Raw genomic sequence first — 17,782 nt, 5'->3', positions numbered from 1 at the left:
GCAGCTCTTGTGCACAGCACAGCCTGCAAGCGTGTCACGGTTTAAACAAAAAATCCACCTACGTCTGTGACAGGGGCCGTGGGCCCCGGAGGGGCCCTAGGCCAAAAGGAAAAAAAGTTAATTAGGAAAAAGAAAACAGCGGCAACGATCTAAGGAGGAACACTTATTTACTAAATACTATATCGAAATACAGGATAACACAATATAATACAATATAATTGAAAATTGAGCTAACGAATCAAGCAAAATAGGAGAGAGAATGAGTCCCGTAACCGAGAGGCCTACTGTGAAATCGAGGCGAGACGGTGAAGGCTCCCACACACTCCCCTGAACTCCAGAACTCGAAAGACATCAGTCTGTTCTGCGACCAAGTTAATATAGAGTCCAGGTCCCGTGACTTATAGTCTTGTTCTCTGGGAGATGTAGTCTTCTTCTATAAGTTGCAGATTCAGTAAAATTATTCATGCTTTATATGATGTTATGATGTGGAATACTGATAGCAAAATTACAAAATTATTAAACCATGACATTCCACCCCTTATTCTACATCATTACATTATGTTTATACATACATACACACTCATACGTATAGTTGTGAACAATCAGCAACCTTATTTTCTCAACAATTTATATTTATTCCATACAAATCCCTAAGTTGAGAACAAAACTCTATAACTTAACCTACTATTTATTAATTTTGAGAAAATGGCAAAACTGCCAGAAAAAGGAAAACATGTCAGTGGTGGTAGAGAAAGGCAGCGCTAGTAGGGCGTCCCCCACATCAAGGTGCACTCATCCCTTCCCAGCCACCACAGCAGATTTCCTTTTGACTTATACTTCTTTCCATGTGTGCTCTACACATGCATGGCCAGAGCACGATATACAGTCCAGATGGAAAACTTGCTTACAGAATGCCTAATTAAGGTATATAGGAAAAAGTGTTTCCTTAACATTCATCCGCTCTATCTTAAGTCCTGTACCTAATTGAACATTCGTCAAATATTTTCTGAGACTCTACCGATATATCTACAAGAAATCATTGGCTGCACTCCCCCAACATCAAATTCCCTTGTGGTACACATTGAACATTCCCGTTTTTGTCCATCACCCACCACGTGCATCCAGGTCCCTGGTCAAAGACAGTACCCCGGAGAGGTTTGCCCTTTCCAGACGCTGGAAGGACCCAAACCGTTTTTCCCAACACGCTCTTTATGTGTACTACAGGAACCTTATCTCCCTCCACGGTACGTAGGGAGCTGGATTGGTTAGGACCATTACGATTACTAGATCCTCGAGTGTTGACTAACCAGGTGGCTTCTGCTAAATGGTTCTCCCAATTTTTATATGTGGAGGGTGTTGCGCTCGGACCGGAGGGCGTTATGCTCGGACTGAAGAGTATTGTGCTCGGGCTGGAGGGTGCCGCGCTCAGACTGGAGGGCGTCATACTTGGACTGGAGAGTGTTGTACCCGAACCAGAGGGCATTGTGCTCAGTCTGGAGAGTGTTGTGCTTGGTCCGGAGGGCATTGTGCTCAGTCTGAAGAGTGTTGTGCTCGGTCCGGAGGGCATTGTGCTCAGTCTGGAGAGTGTTGCGCTCGGACCGGAGGGCGTTATGCACGGACTAAAGAGTGTTGTGCTCGGACTGGAGGGTGTTGCGCTCGGACCGGAGGGCGTTATGCTCGGACTGAAGAGTATTGTGCTCGGGCTGGAGGGTGCCGCGCTCAGACTGGAGGGTGTCATACTTGGACTGGAGAGTGTTGAACCCGGACCAGAGGGCATTGTGCTCAGTCTGGAGAGTGTTGTGCTTGGTCCGGAGGGCATTGTGCTCGGTCTGGAGAGTGTTGTGCTCAGACTGGAAGGTGTCGCAATTGGGTTGGAAGGCATCATGCTTGGGCTGGAGGGTGCTGCGCTCAGACTGGAGGGCGTCGTACTTAGACTGGAGAGTGTTGTACCCGGACCGGAGGGCGTTGTGCTCTGACCGGAGGATGTTACACTCAGACCGAAGGGCACTGTGCTCTGACCGAAGGGCGTTGTGCTCGGACTGGAGAGCGTTGTACCCGGACTGGAGGACGTTATGCTCGGACCGGAGGGTGTCGAGTTTGGATTGCATACTCTCATTCTCGGCCCTGAGACTCTCTCTCTCAACCTCAAAATCTTCCCTCTCGGGAATGGTATTGAATAAGGCCCGATAAGCATTAGCTAGGCCTCAAGTCATTTGTGCCTCCTTAGATCTGCCTGAGCCACAACATTCCTGTCTCAAATATGCGGTCAAACACTCAGGATTCTTTAAGTGTTCAGGAGTAAAGCTCCATGACACTAGAGATGTCTGCCCTCTAAAAGTCTCTCCAAAGTCTCTCCACACTCCCTGCCACTCAGTATTCTCTGATTCTAGGGAAGACTTCCTCCTGATGTAACAAATGTAATAAATCCAAGAAGCAATAAGTAAAAAAGTCAACATTAAGTTCAGGGAGATTGACACAACTGACAGTGTGGTCCACTGGGACAACTGTTCATTCGAAGACTGCTTAAGGGATGCAAAGAAAAAAGGAAGAGCACGCTCAAAAACCACCATTTCCGTACTACTGGTTGCATTAGTTACATTAGTTGCTCCCTCTGGAGCTGCATGCAAATACCAAGTAAGCGTTGCTAACCATGCTTTCAATCTATTATACATTCCTATAAATTCATAGGAAAAAAAGGCTAGCTTAAACATAGTCCAATATTTTTGGAGCATTATAAAAGAGGAACTAATGAAATGCAGTACCTTATAAAGCAAACTTAGTAGAGGGAGCATTTTTTTTATTTATTTATTTATTTATTTTTCAATAGAGAGGGAAAGAAAGTAAAAAAGCAAAGCTCAGCAGTGTTTATAAAATAAACCGGGGTATTGGCAGTCCGCCTGGCCTTTCAAGGTCAAGCTCACAGGTGCAGAATCGCAAACCTAAGATAGCTCCTTAACAAGGAAAAAAACTTGTAGCTCTGTTAACAACTAAAAGAGCAACAGAAGAAAACACAGAAAAACAGCAACTCAAATTGCCCGCATTCTCCACCAAAATCTGTCATGGTTTGAACGAAAAATCCACCTGCGTCCGTGGCAGGGGCCGTGGGCCCCGCAGGGGCCCTAGGCCAAAAGGAAAAAAAGTTAATTAGGAAAAAGAAAACAGCGGCAACGATCTAAGGAGGCACACTTATTTACCAAATACTATATCGAAATACAGGATAACACAATATAATACAATATAATTGAAAATTGAGCTAACGAATCAAGCAAAATAGGAGAGAGAATGAGTCCCGTAACCAAGAGGCCTACTGTGAAATCTAGGCGAGACGGCTGAAGGCTCCCACACACTCCCCTGAATGCCAGTACTCGAAAGACGTCAGTCTGTTCTACGACCAAGTTAATATAGAGTCCAGGTCCCGTGACCTATCGTGTTGTTCTCTGGGAGATGTATTCTTCTTCTGTAAGTTGCAGATTCAGTAAAATTATTCATGCTTTATATGATGTTATGATGTGGAATACTGATAGCAAAATTACAAAATTATTAAACCATGAGAAAGTGACTGAAGGAGAGTAGAGAAAGGGGAGAGAGATTGCAGGATATGTACGGTGTGAGCGGGCTGTGAGCTCACTCACAGACAATGACAAGGTAAGTCTCACTGCAGACCATTTAGCTGCTTTTCATAGAGGGGTAACTTAATCTAGTACATCACGTAGCAGATCTGGCTGCAGGCACTGCATGTTTGTTTACTTTGTTAAAAGCCTTCTGCTCCAGCTGAGGGCTTTAGTGATGCAGTGTCAGAGCACAGCTCTGAAGGCAGCCTGCTTGTTGAGCTGCCCAGGGTGCTGCGGGGAGACATGTGGGGGGAAGAAGCCCCCCGGCAGGGCTTCTGCTGCCACAGCTGCTACCTGGGGCAAAGGGATCACAGTTCCACTGCAAAACTGTATGTTTCCTAGGGCCCTTTGCAACAGGAGAGCCAAGGCAGGGATTTTCCATTTCCTGTTCTTAGGGAAGGAAAGAGGATTGGTGGTAGATATCTAAATGGGTTGTCAACTTTGAACACAGCTCTGAGACTCCCAAATATTTCTTCAGTCCATCCAGAGTTTTGTGAACAGTTGTTCACAGGTTGTTCTTTCAGCCTCTCCTTCCTAAAAGGATGCAGTCTGTTTCAGTTACAGTTGTTTTCTGCAGACATTAATAGTTCACTTGTCCTGTTAACAGGCTGATATCTCTGAGACAATTTAAAGTGTACAGAGGCTGGGGCTGGGGTCTCGAAGAGCAGCTGCAGTAAAGAGGAAAATATCCAGGAGGCTGGAATACAATTATGAAATGAGAAGAAAGAAAGAGCTCCCTAATCTTCTACTCCTTAAGAGATGCTGAAGGTCATGAAAATAAATACAAGTTGTGGAGCTGAATGATCATTTTCCCATGGGAAAGGAAAAATTTATAGTACAGCAGGAGGAGTGTCACTGAGAAAGGTCTGGACTTGTCATTATCTTCTGCACTCTGAACAGGACTCCAAGACCAGGAACAGCAGATGTCCAACAGCAGCTCCATCAGCAAGTTCCTCCTTCTGCCGCTGGGAGACACGCGACAACTGCAGCTCCTGCACTTCTGGCTCTTCCTGGGCATCTACCTGGCTGCCCTCCTGGGCAACGGCCTCATCAGCACAGCCATAGCCTGCGACCAGCGCCTGCACACCCCCATGTACTTCTTCCTCCTCAACCTGGCCCTCCTCGACCTGGGAAGCATCTCCACCACTCTCCCCAAAGCCATGGCCAATGCCCTCTGGGACACCAGGGCCATCTCCTACACAGGATGTGCTGCACAGCTCTTTTTCTTTATCTTCTTTGCCTCAGCAGAGTATTTCCTTCTCACCATCATGTCCTATGACCGCTACGTTGCCATCTGCAAGCCCCTGCACTACGGGACCTTGATGGACAGCAGAGCTTGTGCCACCATGGCAGCAGCTGCCTGGGGCACTGGGGTTCTCCTCTCTCTTCTGCACACTGCCAGTATGTTTTCACTGCCTCTCTGCCAAGGGAATGTTGTGAACCAGTTTTTCTGTGAAATCCCCCAGATCCTCAAGCTCTCCTGCTCAGCCGCCACCTCAGGGAGGTTGTGCTTAACATTTTTAGTTCCTTTTTAGGGTTTGGCTATTTTGTTTTCATAGTGGTGTCCTATGTGCAGATCTTTAAGGCTGTTCTGAGGATGCCCTCTGAGCAGGGATGGAACAAAGCCTTCTCCACGTGCCTCCCTCACCTGGTCGTGGTCTCCCTGTTTCTCAGCACTGCTTCTTTTGCCTACCAGAAGCCCTCGTCCATTTCCTCCCCACCCCTGGATCTGACAGTGGCACTTCTGTACTCAGTGGTTCCTGCAACACTGAACCCTTTTATCTACAGCATGAGGAACAGGGAGATCAAGCACGCTCTCAGGAAGGTGTTGCAATACACACTATTCCATCTTCAATAAAGTGCACGTCTTCCTCACATGATTTCCAGTGATGCTTCTTCATGTGTTATGCATCTTTGATTGTCTGATTGTGTGTCATATAGCAATCCACAAAAAAAATGTTATTGAACTTTTAAATAAAAATTTATTTCACTTCACTAATTTCCGTTTTCTCGCTCCAATAGCTCATGTAAACCCGGAACCACATTCCCTGAATAGGTTAAGGGATACCTAAAATGCTTTCAAAGTAGACTTTTCCTTACCTTTTCTCTCTTCCTACTTTGTCATGGCCTGGGGGAGGTACAGCCACGGACAGCAGCACAACAGGCTCTTTTCATTCCTGCTCTCTTTCCAGTGCTGCAGTGCTCTGAAGTCCTCTCATTTGTGCAGGCCTGAAGGTCATGTGTGTCTCACAACTGTCCTGTGGTCTCTACAACAGCACTCCAGGGCTGCAGTCATTAGGCAGCAATATGAATGGCTGTGTCAGAGCTGGTCTCCTTGCTGGCACTGCCATAACAAGAGGGTCACTTCAGAGCAGCACCAGAGAACTGGAGGCCTCTTCCAAAGCTGGTGTAAGGAATATACCTCAGGAACTGCTCCCTGAGAAGCCCTCGAGATCTTTTGGTGCTCTTCAGTGTGTGACCAGATCAGATGGAATAGTCCCATGGAGATCAGTAAGCGACTCAGGACAGTGCTGTGGTTTAAGGTTTATGGGTTGAGATAAAAAGAAAAGGATAATAATTATGACAAATGTATTTATAAATATATAATATATTTAGTATATTTTCACACATATAAAACATTTGCTGTTGCAAGCATATATGAACTAATCCCTATTCTTACCTGTTTGCAAGTCCAGGACTAGTTGCAGGGCTTTTAACAGCCACAGGGTTCACTGTAGGAGCTGAAGTGTCAGTGAAGAAGTCAGGCTGTTGCAGGAGTTGAAGGACCTCAGAGTTCATTGCCAGAGCTGGAACCACCATAAGGACATGTGATTATGTTGGAGCAGCCACTGGGCTCGTTGGAGGGGTTGGAGAGACCACAGAGCTGTACCTCCTGGCACAGTGCACCTCCCTTGGGTGGCATTTGTTGCATTTTCTTATCGCAATACTTGGAATAGCTACAGGACCTGTAGCAGGAGTGACTGCAGAGCTCATTATGAGGGGTGGAGTGACAGCGGGATCTGTCCCAGAGCTTGGAGCAACCACAGGGCATGAAGCAAAACCTTGGAGCTGCTGCAGAATCTGTACCAGGAGTTGCAGAGGCTGCAGCACTGTCAGCAGATCCAACTCTCTAGATCTGGCACACTGCAGTCATTTGTGCATGTTTGGGATTACCAGGGCCACTGCAGACCTGCCCCCAATATTCTACCAGTTTCTCAGGATCCTTCAGTTGCTCAGAGATGAAGTTCCAAAGACCTGGGGGTGCTCACCGCTCCAGGCAGCTGCCCAGACCGTCCCACACCCCCTGCCATGTAGAGCCTTCTCACCTTGTGGCAGATATCTCACTGATATTCCTGAATAATTGTTTAACCTCAGTCATAGAATCATAGAAACACCAAGGTTGGAAAAGACCTAAAAGATCATCTAGTCCAACCCTTCACCTATTACCAATAGCTCCCACTAAACCATGTCCCTCAACACAACATCCAGTCGTTCCTTGAACACCCCTGGGCTCCCAGAGGAGACTATGTAAAATGTGTAATTCCTAATCATATCGACAATATTACTTCTAAAACCCAAAGAGGACCACAGAGCTCAATGTGCACAAAATTTCACTTTGTCAGCTGCCAATTTTATCATGATACAAACTAAGTTCAAACAGCATACCAAAATAAATACCCTAATCCAGCCCTCAGAGTTGACAAATGCAGCAAGGAAAAGAAGCAGCAAGCAAGGAGCTGTGCAATGCAGCTTCATGAGAAGACTCAACAAGCTATCCAGGTCCTTCTGTAGTTCCCTTCTCCCCTCAGGCATATGAACACTCCCTACCAACTTGGTGTTGTCTGCAAATTTACTGAGTGTGCACTCAATGCCCTCATCAAGATCATCAATGAAGAAATACAGAAGCTATACAGTATTGCAGCGTTTGAGGCACGGACTCAGATGTGAATGATCCAAATCATTTATTACAAGTTCTCACATCCCTTATATACCTTCACAAGTTGTTATTTTCTAACTTTCCCATCCGCCCTTACAACTTTCCCAAACACCTTTACATGTCAACAAAGCATTCTACAAAATACTTTTCAACTGTCCATGCAGGCACATATCCAATCAGAGCTGTGAGACTTCTTCTCCTTGCAGAGGTGTCCTTGGTTCTCATGCTGTTTATCTTGCTCCACAGCTGCTGTTCTGTACAGCTTTTCTTGTATTCCCACACAATATAGATTCCAAAACCCAAAGATGACAACTGAGATGAATTTGCACAAAACTTCATTTTGTCAGCTGCAAGTTTTGTCATGACATAACCAAAGTCAAACAGCATAGCAAAATAAATAACCTAATCCAGCATCCAGATCTGACAAAAAATGCAGCAGGGAAAACAAACACCAAGCAAGGAGATGTGCAGTGAAACTTCCTGAGAAGGTTCAATGAGCTCCACAAAGAGGGAAACAATCAGCATCATGGCCAGCAATTCTCCAGCTCCCACGGAGCCCTGAGTTATCTCGCTCTGGACAAATGTGCTGTTATCTCAACCCTTGGAGCCTCACATCGGGCACCAAAATGATCGTGGTTGTTAAACCCAACATGTGGCTCAGCATCACACAGTGATTGTGCACTGCCCATTCCCAGTGGGATGGGGAACAGAACTGGAGTGAAAAAAAAGTTCAACTTGTGTGCTGAAATGAAGCTATTTACTAAGAGAGATAAAAGGAGAGGTGTAATAGTTACCACTACATATCTTTTCATATGGAATAGTACGTAACAATTGACGCACAAGCCCTTGCACAGCACTACCACACTGATGCCCAGCTGGCCCCTAGGCAGCAGAACAGAGCTAGATGAACTCCCACCCCTTCCAGTACTCCTCCTGCTTGCTGTCAGATGGTACAGAACGACCCTTTGGCCACTTTAAGGCATCTGTCCTCACTCTGTTCCCTTCCAGCACCTTGAGCCCTCCACTGACCATGGCCTTGGCTCTGTACAACACTCCAGAGATTACCAAGTCCAACCCCCCTACCAAAGAAGGTTCCTTACACCATGTCATAGAATCATAAAATCACCAAGTTTGTAAAAGACCTAAAAGATCATCCAGTCCAATATTTCACCTATTACCAATAGCTCTCCCTAAACCATGTCCCTCAACACAACATCCAGTCATTCCTTGAACACCCCCAGGGTCAGTGACTCCACCACCTTCCTGGGCAGTCCATTCCAGTGCCTGACCACCCTGTTTGAGAAGTAATATTTCCTAATGTCCAGCTTGAATCTCCCCTGCGGTAGCTTGAAACCATTCCTTCTGGTCCTATCACTAATGACATGAGACGAGGCCGACCCCCAGCTCACTACATCCTCCCTTCAGGAAGTTATAGAGAGCAATGAGGTCTCCCCTGAGCCTCCTCTTCTCCAGGTTGAACATTCCCAGCTCCTTCAGCCTCTCCTCATAAGGCCTGTGCTCCAGACCCCTCACCAGCTTGGTTGCCCTCCTCTGAACAAGTTCCAGGGCCTCAATGTCTTTCTTGCAGTGAGGGGCCCAAAACTGGACACAGTACACGAGGTGTGGCCTCACCAGAGCTGAGTACAGAGGAACAATCACCTCTCTGTTCCTGCTGGCAACACTGTTTCTGATGCAAGCCAGGATGCCCTTGGCCTTATTGGCCACCCGGGCACACTGTCGGCTCATGTTCAGCCGAGCATCAATCAATACCCCCAGGTCCATTTCCTCTATACAGTCCTCCAGCCACTCTGCCCCAAGCCTGTAGCGCCGTCCAGGGTTGTTTTAGCTGAACTGCAGGACCTGGCACTTGGTCTTGTTGAACATCAACATCCTTTCCCTTGTCCACCAGACGGGTCACTTAATCATAGAAGGAGATCAGGTTGGTCATGAAGGACCTGCCCATTGTGAACCCATGCTGGCTAGGCCTGATCCCCTGGTTGCCCCGCATGTGCAGAGTGATCTCCCTCAAGACAATCTTCTCCATAACCTTCCGTGTCACTGAGGTCAGGCTAAAAGGCCTATAGTTCCCTGGGTCCTCCTTACTACTCTTTTTGTAGATGGGAGTCACACTGGCGAGCCTCCAGTCTTCTGGGACCTCACCAGTCAACAAGCAGTGCTGATAGATGGTGGAAAGCGGCTCGGCTTCTATCCATCTATCACATCCATCCAACACTTCCATCTATACATATCTCAGTCCATCTTTCTATTTTTCTATCAGGGCTAGTACTGTTCTACCCCTGCCCTGGGTTCAGTGCATGATCCATGCTGGTGAGGTGTGGTCTGCAGTGTTGTGAAGGCAGGGGAAGAAGAGGAAGGAGGAGATCAGAGCTGTGTGATACAGCAAAAAGAAATGCTTATCTCTCAGCATCTTCTGGTATCTGAAAGCCATACTGTAACTCACACAGCGAACCTTGTCCACAAGATAAAACAAACAGCCCTGTGGGGGCACAGCCCTTATCTAAACCTGAAGGGGAGGTGGATTTGATCTGAATGCAACCATTCAGGTATGAGACCTGAATTACCTCCTTGGTACAACCTCAGAACCTCAGTCTGATGAAAACCAAAATGTTCCTCTCTCTTTTCCTAGTCTACAGCCTCCAGTGACAAGAACTACTCATACACTAAAGTATTTTCTCTCTCAAGCCCGTTAGGTTGTCCCATATACTCGAGAGCTAAGGGCAACTTACCTTTGCCAACATCAGAAGATAAAGTGGATGTTCACGTTGGCTCAGTGAGTTGCAGAGATAGGACAAAAATTATCTTCTGTGTCACACGTTCCTCCCAGAGAAAGTAGAAAGAAAGGCTTGATGTTCTTTCTGTTTACATACCAGTACACATGTAGGTCTCACAGTGCACTGGCCCTGCAAACCAGGACAGCCTCTCTCCTTCCCCATCCCCAGCGCAGATGCATCCAGCTCTGCCATCTCTCCTCACCCACTGCCAACACCCCAAATACTGAAACCTGCTGATCTCAGAGTGTTTGAGCAAGGGCTGAGTCACTGATGAGATAAAGTCAGGTTGAAGTTAGCACAGAGTGAGTTCAGTACACTACGGTTGATTCTATTCTCCATCAGTTTCCTCAGATTCTCTTCTCTTGCTGACCATTCCCTCACTCCTTATCTCAACTACCCTTATTCCCCTTGTTGTTTTTTTTTTACTTTGTATTATTCTTTAAAACTCTTTCTAATTCTCACATTATCCATCTTACAAGGGAGGGGTGGAACATGTACCTTCAGCAGCCACAGTGTTAACAGAGGACATGATAAACCATTGGTACTCACATCTGATCAACATTATCTAACAATCTATCACACCGCCAGTGCAGATCTATTGCATTCCAACATATCTTATCACCAGTCCATGAATATTTATTGATTGCACTGAGATCACCAGTGTCCTCTCCCCTTTCTATCTCTTTATCTCTTTTGGCTATCTAGGCATTTTTGTTTTGTTCAGCATCATGACAACTATGTGACTAACACAGCCAACAGAGAAGCTGAACAAGCCATGATGCCCCAGCATAGAGTGCCATCACACACATCTATTTACAGCAGACCAGAAGTAGACACGTGTTATTGTGGTCTTTTACTATCAACCCCACTGCACGTGAAGAAAAAAGGGGGGAAGCTGAAAAACTACATGAAAAAAACACGTTCTTCATATACAAGAGGAATTCAGGTTGTCTGCATTAGGTATTAACAATGCGTTGTTCCGGCAAACTAACCCAAGACTCCTCCCAAACACTCCCATCGTTCAGACCATGCTTGTGCTCTTCCTAATATCTGTAGGAGCAGGCACAGCACTGCAGAGGGACTTTAATGTAATGTCACAGGTGTGACTGCCAAGATTGTGAGCAGGAAGGGTAAAATGGGGAAGAAAACCCACTAATGTCTTTTCAGAACTTGTTCCTGGTGCTAGAAACCATCTTACCTACATAAATGAATGGACACCACTTTGTGGTGCGTAACACCTGACAACACATCTGAACTGAAAGGCAAAATAAGACAAAACTATTTTCAGTGGGATAAAAATATACAAGAAAATAAATAAATAAATCACAAGTAAGGAATCAAAATAAACTTTCAGAATCAGAATTCCATCTCCAGAGGTGAGGGAGCACATGGTTATGGTGCTGCCCCATGCAGGGAGCATGGCAAGAGCCAACACCAAGCTGGTGCCTTGCCCTACAGAAGCCTGTTGGCTGGGAAAACTTGCAGCCAGAGTGCCTAAGGCCAATGATACGTAGGCAGGTGGGTGAGCTGGCAGCAGGCAAGGCAAGCTTGCCTGTCAGACAGCCTAGCCAAGGCCTGATTATTTCCACTGAAAGCTTTGGCGGAATCGAAACGTTTCCGTGGAACATTTCAATTCAGTCTAATCAGCATTTTTGGATGGAAAAGTCTTCTGAAGGAAAATTTACTTCCAACTCATTTATTTCCGTGGCCAATGAGTGTGGTGTGGGTGTAAGGCATGGGCATGTCAGAGAGCTGGCAATTGACACATCCTTTGGCAGGCAAGAATCATCTCCCTCCTCAGTATCAACATACCATGCCACCCTTAGCAAACACCAGAAACTGATTTTGGCCATGATTTGGTGCATTTGGGGAGACAGGCTGGAATGACATGCGTGGGGGTGGATTTTACTGCGAGCAAGTCACCAAAGAGCTTATCAGAGTCTTTGGTAGACCTTATCACTGTGAAACCCTCGAAGACCAGAGTGTGAGAGAAGAGCAAGCAGTGCCTGTTTGCTTCTAAGGATGGACAGGAGGTTCCACTGATATGCATTGTTAATCCTGTTATTCTTAAGAAACCTTTCATCCTTTATCACTGTTGTTTGGGAGAAGCTGGGATCAATTAACTGATTAGAAGAACTGTTTGAGGAACAGGAATGTCTTGCTTGTAAGTGAATGCTATATAAGATGTACGCTGAACACAATAGAGACTACACTGATGCTACAAGAAACTAAGAGAGCTCTCTAACTCGACTGAGCACCGACAGACATGCAGTCAAGAACCCTGGACCTAGAGCGAACAGGAAATCCTGTCTAGGCATGGCAATATGTGTGGCCATCTATTGTCTCTTTGACTGTCTTTCGGTTGTGTTTTTTTTTTTAATTATTATTTTGTTCCCCAGAACAGTGCATTTCAGAAATGCACAACCTAATACTTTGTAAATTTGACACCAGATTTAAGTCTAAGACTTTCATCAGTGAAACTGTTTGCTTATGCCAGAATTACAAATACACCCACAGACATGCATAAAAAGGATATTTTTGTCCTACTTTTGTGCAGGTGTTGAAATTACGTGGATGCTATGCTAAGATGGACAAAGTGGGGGTTTCTGTGTGTTGTGTGCGCATGTGCAAAACTCGCCTTCAAAAACCCAGTATCTTTATGACAGTAAACAGGGGAATCACCAAACCAACTGAAGGATGAGAAAAGGGCCCCACAGTAAGGGAGAGAAAGAAACTGTCACAGAAACTGGGACAGGAAGAGTGAAAAGATCGTTTATGTCAAAGCTGTTAGAAGAATGGGGAGTGCAGACACTGAGTGCAATAACAAGGGGGATAAAGGCCATAAGGATGCAACAGCCTGAGAACAGTGAGGTGATTAGATGTCCATAGGGCAAACTGGAACCAGTTTGGGGGCTGCCCCTCCTACAGAGTTGAAAGTTTACAGCGAGGAAGACGATGAGCCTTCATCCCCCACCATCCCCACGACTCACCATGCGCACAAGGGGGGAGGGACTGCATGCTAATGGGGTCTCAGGAATGTAATGAATATGTATTCCAATTCCTGACAGCTATTGATGATGTATTAGTTCAGCCTATATTTGCAGCACACTTTCTCATAATGGTGTGCAAGTGAGGTGGAGCTATCCCCCTTACACCAGGGTGTATGCTCATCACTCATTAAACATACCTGCTTTAGAACTACTTTGTGGTTATGGAGTTCGATTCTGCAAGTCTCCTGGAAGTGTTCAAGGAACAACTAGATGTTGTGTTGAGGGACATGGTATAGTGGCAGCTGTTGGTGATAGGTGAACAGCTGGATTGGATGATCTTTTAGGACTTTTCCAACCTTGGTCATTCTATGATTCTATGATTCCCTGTCCTTGTCTGTGTACCATATTTGTTTCAGCACTCTACGGGAGGACTCACCACATGTCTGGAATTAATCACCAACCACTTGAAATCCGGTGTTTAATTCAACAGATTTCAAAGTACGGTCAGGATGCTGTTGTTTTTCAGGAGTTGTTGGCCAAGAAGACCCAGGGACATCTCAGGGAAGACGAGTGGGAAAGACAAAAATAACATCCTCTGCTGCTGAGCTGGGCCAGGCTCCTGGGACACAGAGAGATCATACAAGTGGGCAGCGCTGCAGAGAGAACTCTGTGCCAAGGAGAAGCTCTTGTGCACAGCACAGCAGGGCTGGGGCATGAGCTGCAGGTGACATGAGGATAGAAGAGAAGGGAGAGAGAGCTCACAAAGTGTGTATGGTGTGAGCAGGCTGTGAGCTCACTGCAGGAGCATTGCACACAGACAACGACATGGTAAGTCTCTTACAGTAGGCAACACAGCTTCTTTTTCAGGAGGGATCACTAGACTGGGGACATCCCATAGCAGATCTGGCTGCAGGCACTTCATGTTTCTTTACTGTGGAAAAAGCCTTCTGCTCCAGCTGAGGGCTTCTGTGATGCAGCGTCAGAACACAGCCCTGAGGGCTGCGTGACCCAGAACGGCTGCAGGCTGTGCAGCCGGGGCTGCAGGCGGGTGCCCAGGGCTGTCCTGCAGAGCAGGGTCCCTGCTGTGCCCCAGGGGCTGTGTGCCGGGTATGGGATTTCCAAAGGGAAAGGAAAACTTTTATAGTATACCAGGAGGAGTGTCTCTGAGAATGGTCTGGAATTGTCATTATCTTCTGCACTCTGAGCAGGACTCCAAGCCCAGGAACAGCAGATGCACAACAGCAGCTCCATCAGTGAGTTCCTCCTGCTGCCGTTGGCAGACACGCGGCAGTTGCAGCTCCTGCACTTCTGGCTCTTTCTGGGCATCTACCTGGCTGCCCTCTTGGGCAACAGCCTCATCAGCACAGCCGTAGACTGCGACCAGCCCCTGCACACCCCCATGTACTTCTTCCTCCTCAACCTTGCCCTCCTTGACCTGGGATGCATCTCCACCACTCTCCCCAAAGCCATGGCCAATGCCCTCTGGGACACCAGGGCCATCTCCTATACAGGATGTGCTGCACAGCTCTTTTTCTTTATCTTCTTTGCCTCAGCAGAGTATTTCCTTCTCACCATCATGTCCTATGACCGCTACGTTGCCATCTGCAAGCCCTTGTACTACGGGACCTTGATGGACAGCAGAGCTTGTGCCACCATGGCAGCAGCTGCCTGGGGCACTGGGGTTCTCCTCTCTCTTCTGCACACTGCCAGTACGTTTTCACTGCCTCTCTGCCAAGGCAATGTTGTCAACCAGTTTTTCTGTGGAATCCCCCAGATCCTCAAGCTCTCCTGCTCAGAATCAAATCTCAGGGAAGTTGTATTTATCATTTTTAGTGCCAGTTTATTCTATGGCTGCTTTGTTTTCATAGTGTTGTCCTATGTGCAGATCTTAATAGCTGTGCTGCAGGTGCCCTCTGAGCAGTGATGGCACAAAGCCTTCGCCACGTGTCTCCCGCACCTGACCGTGGTCTCCCTATTTATCATCACAGGCTTTTATGCCTATCTGAATCCCTATTCTGTCTCCTCCCCATCCATGGACCTGATGGTGGCAGTTCTGTACTCAGTGGTGCCACCAGCAGTTAACCCCCTCATCTACAGAATGAGGAACAGGGAGGTCAGGGATGTGGTAAAGAAAGTGATGACCAGATGTGTTTCAACTGCAGTGAACTGCCCATCTTTTGGAATTCATGACTTGTAATGCAGCTTTCTACTGAATCAAGCTCTCCTTTATTGTTTGTTTGTGGGGATACAAGAAAAGCTGTTCAGAGCAGCAGCTGTGGAGCAAGATAAACAGCATGGGAACCAAGGACACCTCTGCAAGGAGAAGAAGAGTCTCACAGCTCTGATTGGATATGTGCCTGCATGGACAGTTGAAAAGTGTTTTGTAGAATGCTTTGTTGACATATAAGGTGTTTGGGAAAGTTGTAAGGGCGGATGGGAAAGCTAGAAAATAACAACTTGTGAAGGTATATAAGGGATGTGAGAACTTGTAATAAACGATTTGGATCGTTCACATCTGAGTCCGTGCCGAGTCGCTGCATTTGTTTTCTTGGTTGTTTTTTTTTGTTTGTTTGTTTGTTTTTGTTTTGTTTTTTTGTGGTTTGTTTGTGGATGAGCAAGGAGCTCATGCAGAAACTGAAAGGGAAGAAGAAGGTCCTTGAAATGTGGAAAAAGTGTCTGACCACATGTAGTCAGGGCCTGCAGGGATGGAACAAGGAAGTCTGAAGACCACCTGGGATTGAATGTGACAAAAGGATAATGAAAAATGCTTTTTAAAGTACGTTAGCAGTCAAAGGAAGACTAGGGAGACTGTGGGTCCCCTACTAAGTGAGGGGGGTGTTCTGGTAACAAGGGATTCTGAGAAGATGGAGATACTGATGGCCTTCTTTGCTTCTGTCTTGTGTGAAAAAGCTCTCCATCAGGAATCCCAGAACCTAGAGCTTACTGAGAGGGTCTGGGGACTGAGGGACTTCCCTTTAGTCAGGAAAGAGTTTTGCCACACCAATGTTCATAAATTCATGGTACCCGATGGGGTGCATCCATGGGTGGTGAGGGAGCTGGCAGAGGTGATTGCTGAATCGCTCTCTATCATATTTCAGACGTCTTGGAGAACGGTGGAGGTGCCTGAAGACTGGAGGATAGCCAATGTCACTCCAGTCTTCAAAAAGGCAAGAAGGAAAATACAGGTAGTTACAGGCCAGTCAGCCTCACCTCTGTCCCTGGAAAGATGATGGAACAGCTTGTGCTGGATGCCATCTCTAGACAACTGGGAGAAAAGGAGGTTATCAGGAGTACCCAGCATGGGTTCACCAAGGGGAGGTCGTGCTCGACCAACCTTGTGGCCTTCTATGATGTTTTCACATCCTGGGTGGATGGGGAGAGAGTGGTGAATGTAGTCTACCTTGATTTCAGTAAGGCATTTGATACTGTCTCCCACGACATCCTTATAACAAAGCTGAGGAAATGTGGAATAGACTAGTGGACAGTGAAGTGGGTCGAGAATTGGCTGACTGGCAGAGCGCACAGGGTCATCGGTGGTGGTGCAGAATCTGGCTGGAGACCTGTAACCAGTGGTGTCCCCCAGGGGTTGGTGCTGCATCCAGTCTTGTTCAACATCTTCATCAGTGACCTTCACAAGGGGATATTGGTCACCCTCAGCATGTCTGCTGATAAAAAAAAGTTGGGAGGATTGGATGACACGCCTGAAGGCTGTGCTGCCATTCAGCAAGACCTGGACAGGCTGGAGAGCTGAGCAGAAAGAAACCAGATGAGGTTTAACAAAAGCAAGTGTAGAGTCTTGCACCTAGGGAGGAATAATTGCATACACCAGGACAGGCTGGGGGATGAGTATCTGGAGAGGAGCTCTGCTGAGAGGGACCTGGGTGGACACCTGATGGATGACAGGTTGGCCCTGAGGCAGCAGTGTGCCCTCGTGGTTAAAAAGGCCAATGGCATTCTGGGGTGCATTAAAAAGAGCGTGTCCAGCAGGTCGAGGGAGGTGATCCTCCCCCTCTACTCTGCCCTGGTGAGGCCTCATCTGGAATATTGTGTCCAGTTCTGGGCTCCCCAGTACAAAAAAGACAGGGATCTCTTGGAAAGAGTCCAGCAAAGGGCCACAAAGATGGTGAAGAGCCTGGAGCATCTCCCCTATGAAGAATGACTAAGTAAGCTGGGTCTGTTTAGCCCTGAGAAAAGCTGACAGAGAGGGGATCTAATCCAGATTTATAAATATCTGAGGTGTGGGGGCCATAGTGACAAGGCCAGTCTCTTTACAGTGGTACATGGAGACAGGGCAAGGGGAAATGGACTAAGCTGGAGCATAGGAAGTTCTGCACGAATGTGTGGAAGAACTTCTTTACGGTGAGGGCGATGGAGCACTGGAACAGGCTGTCCAAGGGTACTGCGGAGTGTCCTTCTCTGGAGATACTCAAGACCATCCTGGACACCTACCTG

The 17,782-nt window shown here is 46.9% G+C and overlaps 1 pseudogene; it reads left to right on the top strand.

The window, feature by feature from the left end:
• The first annotated feature begins 14,561 nt into the window (after positions 1-14,561).
• On the top strand, positions 14,562-15,527 carry LOC146754476 (olfactory receptor 14C36-like; annotated as a pseudogene).
• Positions 15,528-17,782: the final 2,255 nt, after the last annotated feature.

The sequence above is a fragment of the Coturnix japonica genome, chromosome W (assembly GCF_054131305.1).
Source record: "Coturnix japonica strain WE chromosome W, WE-NBRP24, whole genome shotgun sequence".
Taxonomy (NCBI): Eukaryota; Metazoa; Chordata; class Aves; order Galliformes; family Phasianidae; genus Coturnix; species Coturnix japonica.
Note: the sequence above shows the minus strand (reverse complement) of the source record. Positions and strands in the feature narration are given on the sequence as shown.